This window comes from Canis lupus, chromosome 12 (genome assembly GCF_003254725.2).
Source record: "Canis lupus dingo isolate Sandy chromosome 12, ASM325472v2, whole genome shotgun sequence".
NCBI lineage: Eukaryota > Metazoa > Chordata > Mammalia > Carnivora > Canidae > Canis > Canis lupus.
Window position 1 is genome coordinate 19,206,147 of NC_064254.1, and position 12,276 is coordinate 19,218,422.

General features: G+C 37.5%; 2 long non-coding RNA genes across 14 annotated transcripts in view; one reads left to right on the forward strand and one right to left on the reverse strand.

The window, feature by feature from the left end:
- Positions 1 to 12,276, forward strand: part of LOC112641730 (uncharacterized) — a 126,623-nt gene that overhangs the window by 20,896 nt on the left and 93,451 nt on the right. For 11 of the 13 annotated variants that reach the window (XR_004804310.2, XR_004804312.2, XR_004804307.2 and 8 more), the window contains one exon: positions 10,281 to 10,347. The exons of the other annotated variants lie outside the window; for them this stretch is intronic. This is a non-coding gene — a long non-coding RNA (uncharacterized LOC112641730). The remainder of the gene's footprint in view (positions 1 to 10,280; positions 10,348 to 12,276) is intronic. 13 annotated transcript variants of the gene reach the window in all.
- Positions 10,190 to 11,968, reverse strand: LOC112641731 (uncharacterized). The gene is made up of 2 exons (XR_003124808.3): positions 10,954 to 11,968; positions 10,190 to 10,370 (listed from the first exon to the last, which is right to left on the reverse strand). It is a non-coding gene; the product is annotated as an uncharacterized LOC112641731 (long non-coding RNA).

Consider the following 12,276-nt stretch of genomic DNA (forward strand, 5'->3'; position numbering starts at 1 on the left):
ATTAAGGATAATTTGTTCCGTAGTCAATAACAAAGTAACCAGGAAGGACCATCCAGGGAGAGTGTGCTATGTCCCTACTTCTTTCTGAAATAAAATGGTGTACCTTTGGTGGAAGGGTTCATAGAGACTCAGATGGGAGGGAAAAGGGACACTCAAAATACTTTTGTTAGACCTTCAAGACTTACAGTCTTCTTAGTGACCTATGCCCAATCATGTCGATACTAGGAAATTCTTAGGGAATGATCCTGTAATATCGGTAAATTGAACTTGATTACTATGATCCGTGTTTTCTTTATTATTATTTTATTCTTATTTTTTAAAGATTTTATTTATTTCTTCATGACAGACACAGAGAGAGAGGCAGAGACACAGGCAGAGGGAGAAGCAGGCTCCTTGCATGGAGCCCGATGTGGGACTCCATCCCAGGACCCTGGGATCACAACCTGAGCCAAAGGCAGATGCTCAACCACTGAGCCGCCCAGGTGCCCCAGTGTTTTCTTTTTTAGTCATCCTGGATGCCTTAGTTTGATCAAGAAGTTTTGAACAAACCACTCTAGTGATTTATAGCACTGGTGTCAAATCATGTGAGTCCTACTATGTTTTTGGAAATGTCCTCTGTGGTCCACTGGAAAAGTAACCACATTTTATGTCCTCTAGCTTATTGTTCTATAATATTTACGGAGTGTCAATTGTGAACTAGGAGCAGCTTGATTTAGTGTCTTAGCCCTAGTGCCCAATTCTTGCTCAACATATGAGGGGATCAAAATACAAGTAAAAAAGTAAAGTGTGTGTGTGTGTGTGTGTGTGTGTGTGTGTGTAGATGGAAGCAGCCAATTAAATCTGACTAATTCCTATTAACTCCTCATTCAGCTCTCAATATTGGAACTAAAGGACCTTTGAGGAGGAAGAGGACAGTTTTCCTTCATGAAAAAATTCTGGATGTGCCCTGAACCAGTCTAATTTGCTATTAACAATTTGTTATGCAGCTCTCATCTTTGAATTTATCTAAGCCCTTCCTGCTCCTATTTTTACTTTCAGCTCATATAAATAATGGGCATAATAAATTCCACATGTTACTTCATTTGCAGTTAAGAACTTCCTTTCAAACTTCAAGAATGTTCCTCTAAATTTGCTCTCATGGGATGGTGGTGGGGGGGAGATGCCTCTAATCATTATCCTCTCTTAATTTCCATCACTTTCAAATTGTAGCTTTATAATCTTCAAAGCCAGCTTGGCATTGAAAACAACAATAACAACAATACTTCATAGAAACTTTGCCTTAAAAAGATAGCATTATCTAAATGCTCAATTCAGCCGTTACTTATGGTGTTGATACTGGCGGCTAGGCAAGGAGATGCAAAGCAGAATAAAATGTAGCTCCTGTCTTCCTGGGAGCTCTCAAATTGAGCCGGAGAGACCAGAGTATAAACTGGTGAGTATAATGCAAACACAATTGAGTTATGTAAAATGTTATGGATGGCAACAGAGTTGGGGGAGAGATTGCTCCTGAGAGACAGGAATCTGTGAAACCTGAATTTGAGTTTTAAAGGGAGAGGAAGGCTTGCCTAAAAAATAACAGGTGAAAAGCAATAAATACAGGGATTAAGAACATGGAGTTTGAAGTCAAAGAGAGCTGGGTTTGACTCATATTTCTGTTGCTTCATAGATGTGTAACCTTGGGCAAATTGCTTTACCTTTTAAAAACCAGGTTTCCTTTGAAATAAACTGAAGCTAATGCTGCTGCTGTACCCCTTATAGTGTTATCATAAGGCTCAGCTAGATAGATTGTGTGTAAGGCCTTTAGCATAGTGCCTGGGATACTGTGAGCATTTATGTGATGACTACCATGTTTGGATCATCCAGATAGAGATCCGAGTTTGGGCTTCATCCTATCTTCAGAGAAGCATCCAGTTGTCCTTTCCCCTTTTAGATTCCAAATAAAGCATGTCTAGAGTCTTGGCTTTGTGAAAGGTGTTATTGAGGCATGGAAGGAGGTTGGAGGTGCTGGGGTGAAGGAAACACTAAAAGAATACCCAGAGCATGGTGCTCAAAGTATAGATCATGGACCTCGTAACCATGAATCAACCGCTGAAATGCAGATTCATAGAGCAACCCCCTTGTACCTACTAATTGAGGATAAGACTCAGTGTTTATATTTTATAGGCTTTCTACTCCGTTCGAGTATGGAAATCCCTTCCTCTGCTGATTTAGCTCCAATCTGCTGAGCACTTTGCCCTAGAGGTTTACCCAGAGTTCTGGCATTCCTTTTCTCCTCCAGCTCCTCAACATAACTTCCTGCAGACTCTATTTCTAACTCCATGCAGTTTCTCTTGAGTACTTTTTCATCTTCTATGGCAAGTCAGACTGAGTGAGATTTCAAATATGTACACAAGAGATAATTTGCTTTGTTTCTCATGCTTATGCATCCAGCTTAGCCTGTATCTATTTCTCATTTCCCAATTCCTCCCTCTATCTTCCTCCACCCTAGAGTCTTACTTGAAAAAAGTGTAGTAAGTCATGGATATGGACATGGAAAGGCTGGCTAGATGCTGACCATCCTAGCCTTACACTTGATTCTTTCTATATTACAGACTGCTTATTGACCAAATAATTAAAGATTTATATCCAATCCTTTTGTATATAAATTATTTCACAACCATCTTGATGGATTCTTAGACTGAGAGGTATTAATATTTCTGGGAGAATGAAATAAAAATGTGTAAAATAAATAGCCACAGGTACAAAATTGACATCGACTTTTAAAGCTTTGGGAGGAGAAACCAAGAGGTGTAATAAAAGAGATTTGAATCAGAGTCAAGAGATTGGAGTTCAAGTGTGACTACTCCTCTAATTAGCTGGAAATGGATTGCATTCACTTTGAATTTCAGGGCATCAGAGTGTCATGCCTATACTTCAAGAGTTGGACCAGATAGTGTCTAAGATTCTTTCCAGATTTATCATTCTTTGTTTGTATAAGTTCATAATTCCTCCTTAGAACATTTGAATGTCATGATATTCTGGTTGAAGGACAGATTCCTAGTATGTATCCTGGGATTGATATCTATGATTTTAAAAATAGTAAAATAAATAATAATATTCATTTTCCATCCTATTTTTAAAAAATTTTATTTATTTTTTCATGAGAGACACAGAGAGAGTTAGAGTCATAGGCAGAGGGAGAAGCAGGCTCCATGCAGAGAGCCTGATGTGAGACTCAATCCCAGGACCACAGGATCACACCCTAAGCCAAAGGCAGACACTCAACCGCTGAGCCACCCAGGCATCCCTCCATCCTATTTTTATATCACTGTATTTTACATTTTTACATACACTCTTTCATGATCAAAACAACCCTCTGAGATATGTTTTGCAGGAATTATTGTCTGTTTTTCAAATGAGGACAGGAAACTAAGAAAGATGATTCATCCCAAGCCACGCTGCTAATACATGATAGAGATGGAACTTAACTCAGTACTCTTCTCCACGATCCACGCAACTGCTCAAATTTAATTAGAGAAAATAACTTTTCTGTGGGCATTAAGTAAGCTTAACAACTGTGAAAACAAAACCTCACCCCAAGCATCACCTCAATGAACCAAAGGATCTATTATCAATAGATGTTAAACAGAAACTGTGCAGTCCACGGCTCTCAGGAAGATGGGCATATCTGTTCAGGCTGCTGGTTTATAAGATAAAAGTGAAAAGATCTAATATTTGTGTATAACTTTGTAGTTTTCAGGATACAAGTGTTTTACTATAGAAATATGTTTTTAAAGACATGAAATTATAAAAGATGGGAAACTGAAGGTCAGATAGATGCCATCAGGTTGTGGGCAACAGAATCCGATCAGATCCAGGTTTTCTGAGTCCTACAGCCTAGTCCCAACTCCACCACATACGGTGAGCTGCTGTCCCAGTTTGCCTGAGCGTGACAGATTTCCTAGGATGTGAAAATTTCAGTGATAAAACTGCAAAGGCAAACTGGGATAAGTTGGTCCCTCTATCACCATGTTGCCTAAGTTCTAACACATACTTTCACAATTCTGATTTTACCACCAGGCAATCAATGGTTAAGTCCAAAGGTCTCTGGGATCGCTAAGTGACCCATCTTGTTATCAAGATGAAACGGGAATAATAATGATAATTGTGTAACCAAGATTCTTGATTATGATACTAATCAAAACATTTGCCATAACAATGTCAATTATCATTAAATAGCATTTCCTTACTTACAGTATGGGAACCAAGCCAACAATATAATAAACCACCCACGATGGAGTGCAAGGATGTTGCCTTTGTTCTAAAAAAGGACCACATAAAATAAACTCTATAGAATTATTTATAAACTGATGTGATAATTTGTTGTTTTTTTTTATTGTTAGATCCTTTAAGTGCACTTTTGTTAATCCCAAAACAGAAAAGTGTTTTTCACCAGAACAGTAATTGATTATAAAATGTAGCATTTGAAGAAATGGTACTCTCTGTAGTCATAAATAGAAAACAACCACATAGAATTCTTATATCTGTTACTTGGTGCTCTCTGGTTACCAAATACTTTAGAACTGCCCTCAGACTGGGGATGTATTTTTGTTGTTGGAGTCTCCTGATTCTGATATCATTGGTGAATTTATTCCAGTACTGAGCTTTTTTTACCCCTGTCAACTTAGATTAAATCAAATTAGTTCTCATTTCAATATTGACCAAGATTTTTTTTGACAGCAAGAATGACCTCTGGTTTCCTCCCAAGGACACTTTATCTATAGAGTGAATCATAAAGTCTGAGAGAATGACTAAAACATTGATGTGTTTCTATTCAAAGTGAGTCAGGGAACCAAAGGGAAAGGATTTAAAATCATGATGCAGGACGTCCATGTTAGACAAAAGGAAGGGCTGCCTGGTTTCATGTTTGGGAAATCCTGGGACTTATTCCTACAAGTCAAGAAATCCCCTTAAGTGAAAACTTCGAAGGAAATGAGTAACTAGGTTGATTTCAGAATAGTTCTGACTCCAGTTGGAATAAATGTTAAAGTTTGATTGGAAGGTGAACAGTGAAGTAGGGATAAGATGCTTTATGAGAAGAGCCGAGGAAGTGGCCCCATTTGTAAGGGTTGTGATGTAATAAATCAATTCCTGCTGTGAATCTAGACTCCTAAAGCTGGTAGGCATCTCTAATACAGATTCTTTCAGTTAGGCTGCTGAATTTGCTAGCTTCTATATCTTTTATAGGAGATCATTTTCCTTCTGATTCTTTAAAACAATACAACATGTAAGTGAAAAGAATGATGGGTATTAACAAGCTGAAAGTCTTTATTTTACACTGAGGATGCTTAGGCTCAGAAATGTCAAAGGATTTGCCCAAAGCTACACAACTGGGAATTTGCAGAGTAGCCCAGAACAGAGGCTTCCTGTCTGCCCATTCTGTGTTTGTTCACTGCTCCATTTGTCTGGCTCCTTTGCTACATTTAAGAGGCATTTGCCCCCTCATTGTGTGGTAGTCTAAGCTTATACAAGCAGTGTGACAGGTTGATGAACTAAAAAAAAGAGAAGTCATCTGTCCCTACAAGTTTCCTGTTCTAGATTGGAGTCTTCAGCAGTGCTTAACCCGATGGCTCTGCCTCTCTAGTCTGTCATGTTGTTGATGCTGCTTCCAACATGCACATCATTCCACTTGATCTGAGTGAGGGGACTGCTTTGTTCTTCAAGGCTATTTATTCAGGGAATAAAATGTGTACCCCAAAATAAGAAGCAAATAAGGTGACAAAGCAAATTGTGTGAATAGATACAAAGTGTGAAGGTAACATAATAAAATTAATTTCTGTAGAGATACAATAGAAGGTAAATGTTTAAATGAACATTATCCTGTGCATCCATTCTAATGAAGTTTGCCACATTTTTGGAGCTCCACTTTAGATGGGGTCCTCAGTTTTAGTTTTTTGAGGCACATGGGGCTGTCAGCTTGAGAAATATAGTCACACTTAAATTTTAACAAAGAATATTGTTATCAAGAAGGTCATTCATCTTTTTGCAGATTTTTTTCTACCTTGTCATCTCTATCCTGTCATGAGATGTGACTGATGTATTTTTGTCTAATTCAATCAAATGGAATATTATGGACTAAGAGTTGACTCCAGACAACTCCTCACAGAGTACACATTTGAAGGTATTGAAAGGAACGTACCTAGGTTCTGGAAACATTTGCAGAGAGGAATGGCAAATGTATTTGAAATAATAGAGACACATTACTGGAATGCATGTGTCAGCTTCAGAGTGATGGTTTTGGAAGGCAGCATTTTGTGATACGAAGGTCGTGGTGTATTTGCTGAAACTTCAAATTGTAGTTTCTATACAAGATTATTTACTGATAATTTGTATTAAAATATGATGGTTTTGTTAACAGAAATACATTAACTTGTCAGCCTCACCAGGCTCACTGGAACAATTCTAGCAGTGACTACTAACTAAAGATTTTGTGAGATCCTCTTGTTTTCAGTTGTTTAAAAACAATTCAATGAAAATTGGAGTTTGATCTGAGACCAGTAAGCACAGGCTGTCTAGTTGGTCAAATATCTGTACTTTGAGCTGTAATTATACTCAATCACTGTGTCTAGGTTCAAATATTCTTAACAATGGGGATAGATATATTTGATTAAAATAAACTCAGACAAATGAACTATTTCTTAATTAATAGTTTATTTGTTAGACAGAAATCATCTACCTCTAGAATAGAATCACTGTCCTTTTCAAATAGTATGTGTAAGCACTTGAGGAAGATTAATTTTTTTTTCTGTGCAGAGCTCTCCCACACTTTGCAGGGTGTGTGGCATCCATGGCCACACACTAACAACCATAAGAACTCAGGCAAATGTATGTAAAACAGAAATGCTTCACACATTTCCAAATGTTCCTTGGGGGTAGGAAGGAAGGTGTTGCCTGTGGTTGGAAACTTCTGATCAGATAAAAATAATGTAAGTGGCGATAAAAATAAAGTAGAGCTTATTAGTTGTGTGGCCCAGAGCAAATTACTTATCCTTGGGCCTCAGTTTCTTCGTTTGTGTAGTGAAAGTTATATTAAGCCACTTCATAAGATTATTGTTAATGTGATTATAATTAATGAATGTAATAATGCATATAAAGTTCCTAGTGAATCACCTCACGAATGGTAGGAAACAGTATGTAATTAACTTCTATTCATTCTTTCTCTTCATACTTTAAAATTTTGCTTTCATAGGAAGGGCTGGACTTGATTTCTGGACAACCAGGGCTATTTTGGTGGATGTGTCTAGACATGAAACAAAGGGCCTAAGAAAATCTGTGTGGGGATATAAATATCACAGAAATGGAATACAGGATCTAATGTAGATTTGAGAATCTCATTTGGCTTCAATTTATGGGCATAGTTCACTTACCTGAACATTTAGTTTTCACTTCAATAATCAATTTGTTACATTGTCCAGCAAATTAATTTCCTGTGAATGGGTTTTGTCTGTTGCAGACCAGCTTGTGACCTGCAGTAACCTCTAAGGAGTAGACGTGATTCTCAGATTTTTCTCATTTCAGACAATGGATAGGGTACCAGTCATTTTCCTAAAAAGGGTTGGCTTCTGGAGAACCAGCAGTCTTAGGCATTCTCTCAACCAACCCTATGTTGGTTCCTTTGAAGTGCTGTATATCCTGGATTCTCTTCAACCCTGTGTGCATTTCTAAAGCATAGTATCATATACTGGAAATTCTGGAAGCTTTTTTTTTTTTTTACATGTCATTTCATTTGTTATAACTTTTTAACCTGAAAGGGTTTCCCAGAGAATCCAAAGTATATATAATTCCAATGTCCAAGTTCTTTACTTCTTTTGAAATGCAACTCCGTAAGAAAGTTGAAATGGAATTTTATAACTACACGCAGCATTCAGTGTCCCCCCTCCTTGGAAATGAAAAGCCGCCCAGAGAAGAGAATGTTCACTCTAAGACCCATTGTTTCCAAGATTCAGTAAACACTTAACTGAAATGCACTAGTCCTAGGCCAAGGCCGGGGAGATCAAGATAAGTAGCATGAACAGCCTAATGATATAGATTCAGAGTAATAATAACAATCACAGCAATAATAATGTTTATTGATTCAAATGTTCTAGGTAGTGTTTGAGAACATTAAAAGTATTAACTAATTTAACTCTTGTTAACAATCCTATGAAGAAGACATTATTATTTGTTTCTTTTTTATAAATGAAAAATTTGAGGCCCCAAAGAGTGTCATATCATACAACCAGTATGGTAGAGCCAGGGATTGAACCCAGGCTACCTGTCTCAAAACTGTAGCCTAGAGAAGGGCATGCCTCACTGTCTAGAGGACTAGAGGGAAAGGCTTCATAGAACAGCTGTCTTTGATGCTATGTCTCAAAGGATGAATGAGTATTCTCAAGCAAGCAAGTAAGGCAGGGAATGGTATGCTAGGCAGAGGGAATAGAGTCTGAATGGGCTTAAATGCTTTGAACACTAAGTATCCTATGGCGCAGTCAAAATGGATAATTTTAGAAGTTTAATATAGAGACTAAATTAACAGCATGAGTGAGGTTTAAGGAAACCAATAAGGGGTGTGCAGTGTCTTGAGCTATTAACATCAGGAAATTATACCCCAAGGCGTAAAAGGGGAACAGGAGTGAGATGAGGGCATGACTATCCAGGACCACATAGAATAACTATATGGAAAAGGATCAGAACAGGAGCCTTTGGTAGAGGGATGCAAGCAGCCTACAGCAACCTAGCGTAAATAGAACAGGGAATACATCCCCAAATTCATGTTCTTCTCATCCTCTAAGCTTGTACTTATGCTGCACTTTGGCTGAAACCAACTAAAAGCCCTAGGACAAATGAATCCATGGATGCTGTCCGGAATGGTCAGCCTCCCTGGGTACAGAGCAAGGTAGGAATATTGGACAAGTGGGTCCACAGGGGCAAATGGACAATCTCCAGAACACAGACCAATGTATTATGAAAGAATGTTGGCATAGTTTTGAATTGTTTTGGACAAATTTAACTTTTGAGTAATTTCCAAAGATCAAGTGTGCTCACTGACAGTAGAATACCTATCTCTTTCCCTAGAGAAAGAAGATCATAAAGCCATAGTTATATTTGATGGGAATCTTTTCCCAGATGTTTCTGAAACCTGACTCCACACAAATACAGTAGTAACTTAATACTAGCTCACATTGAGCAGGTTCAAAAGTAACTTTTTTCAATTGCCCCTAACTTAATTAATATTTTCATAATTAGCCAGGAGACTTCCTGAGTGAAGATGAGATATTTGGATACTTTCAGCTATTAGTGAATTATCTGGGCACAAAAACAGCCCTATGTTTCTTTCAGGCAGAAAAATAAAATAAGTTACTTTCATCTGCTTCTAATTCAAAAGTAGACAGAGTGAATTTGATTCAACATTATAAAAAAAATCACCTTTGGCTGAGATCATGCATGGAAAAATTCAACCCCAAAGGATAGAATTATAGAACATAATATGCAAGCAAAAAAAAATGGGCTGGGTAAAAAGGAAAGAAGAATATTCTAGTTGAAATCTATGGATAATATGAGCTTACCTGTTAATGTTCACTTTTGCAAATAATCTAAGAAGAGGATTATAGTGCCTACCACCAAGGAAGACGAAATACCCACTCTTATGGAGAAAGTGAGTAGAGTCAGGATAATTGAACTATTTAGTAATAATTATTAACATTTGTATTTGTCCAGACACTGTAATAAGTCTATTTAATCCTCTCTCTATAAGGTAAGTTTTATATTAGGTTGATTTTACATACAAATAAACTAAGAATTTTAGAGGCTAAATGACCTTTTCAGGTTCTATATTCAATAAATGACTTAGTGGAGCCATGAAGTCAGGTCTTCTTGATTCTGTAGGCCAGCACAGTTGTGTTTAAAAACAAAGAGTAAATGGCAAATGTTGTGGCATGGTATATGGCACATGGCAAAATGCAGTGTTAATTGCAATAGGTGTGCTGGTTTCCAATGATTTAATTAATTGATTAGAATATCTGGTGAACTTGAAAAGAGAGCTGATGACCTGTCACTCTGTGGATGGATGTACAGTGTCTTTCTTTATTTCTGAACTCCTTATGTTTCCTGAGTAGAGCTCAGAACCACTTTAAACCTTTAGAACTGTTAATATACAAAAGCTAGGACAAAGTACAGAATATATATTTTTTATTTTTTTTATAAAGGATATATGAACAACCATATTTAGTCCAAGGCTGACCTTGGCCTCTTTTGTGTTTCAGAGAAAGGTGCCTCATGAACGTTGTGCAGTAGGATCTGTGTTTGTCCAATAGGCTAACAGCATCATAGGTTGGTAATATTCCCTGGTACACCTGTTCTTAAAAAATAGTGATCAATCAGTTGACACAGATGAAAATGTATATTAAATTTAGTAGCTTTGGAATCAATCGACAGAGGTAAACTATGTGCTAAATCTATTAGATTTTCAGAATAAATCATCTCTTTAGATTTGCATATTTACATTTATTGATGTTGTCTAAAACTAGGAACTTATGGATTTGCTGTTCTGGGATCAGGTAAATAAGTCAGGCATATAAAAACCCCTCACCTCATGAGGTAAATGTTGCCATGCTCACACCAACCATATTTTTATAACAACTGACTTCAATTAGCTTCCCATTTAATTTCTATATTTGTTTTTTTAAATTTCTATAAGTGTATATTGAAAAACACATATTAATACAGAAAGGATTTCTGTGCCAATAAAATGACACATTAAGTCTGTCCCTTCCCCCTTTTTAATGCTCTGAGATATATATGATTGCTATTGGTGATGCATGTAGAGGTAAGGTGGCACTCTGTGGAAGTGGGGTTGTGGTACACAATTATTTACCACACTCACATTAAGAGGGTTTGGAGGGGCAAATGGAAAACCTATAAAGGATTTAACCTTACCAGGAAATGCTGGCAGAGAGGGAGGGAGCATCCTCTTCCCAGAAGGTCATGTTCCTAGCACCTTGGTAGGTATGTACATTAAGGCAAAGTCCCCTCTACCTGTCTGAGGAGGGTGAGGCAGTCTAGGATGCAAGGGAATCATCTGGCCCTGACATTGGGCAAACTGGGCTGCCTTGGTGTTGCCTTGGTGCTGCCTTATCATATTACTTGAAAATTCCCCTTTGGGAATTTGAAAAGCGAGGCATTATCTCCAAATGAACCCTCGCCAAAAAGCACATAGTGTTACTGGGGAAAGAAAGATGGATCATTGGTCTGTCAGCAAATATAAGCTGTTTTTTTTCAGGTTGATGCACAATGCCTCAGGCCTGGGAGCTTGGGAATGGGGCAGAGTCCTTGCCTGGGGGTTTGGAACTGTCTTGATGGAGATAAGGAGAAACCATGAAGGAAGCAGAGATTGGCATAGGACAAAGCCTTCAGACCAAGGAACAAAGTTAGTGGCTACAGACATGAGGGCTTTCCACTGCACTTTAGAAAACAGAAAGAGAGAGGCACCTGGGTGGCTCAGTGGTCGAGCGTCTGCCTTTGGCTCAGGTCATGATCCTGGGTTCCTGGGATTGAATCCCACATCAGGCTTCCTGTGGGAAGCCTGCTTCTCCTTCTGCCTGTGTCTCCGCCTCTTTCTATGTCTCTCATGAATAAATAAAATCTTAAAAAAAATAGAAAGGGAATGGCTTAATAAAAGATCTGGGGATGTGACCAGACCTGGGAAGATCCCCAAAGAATAACTGAACCTTTTTTCCTATTTGCCAGTTTACCTTTTGGTCAGCCCTATCTGTAAGGGCACTGTGACCTCTAGTAATTTAAGATGACCAGTATGTTTTTTTATTCAATATTTGTACAAGGACATTGATGTAAAGAGACAGGAACTCAAGTGCTATTTTATTTCTATCACTAATTTTAGGACTTTAAGTTTGACCACTGTCTCTGCCTTTGCCTTTTTAAATTAAGTTTAACATCTGCCTTACCTCACTTTTGCAATGGAAAAAAATTTTAATGACTTTGAGAAATATTAAATGTTAGATCAATGTAGGAATATGTATGATAAAAAATTCTTCAAAATCTCTTAATATTTACTTAGGATTATATGAGCACCATACATAGATTTCTATTTTTATACAGTGGTGTATTTTATACATCTGTAGAATACAGACTACATAAGCATTTAGTCTCCTCTTCTCATTTTATAAACAATTGTTACCCACTGATAGAAAAAACAGAAAAAAAAATTTGTAAGAAGTTAAGTAACAAGATGTAAAAAAGTAA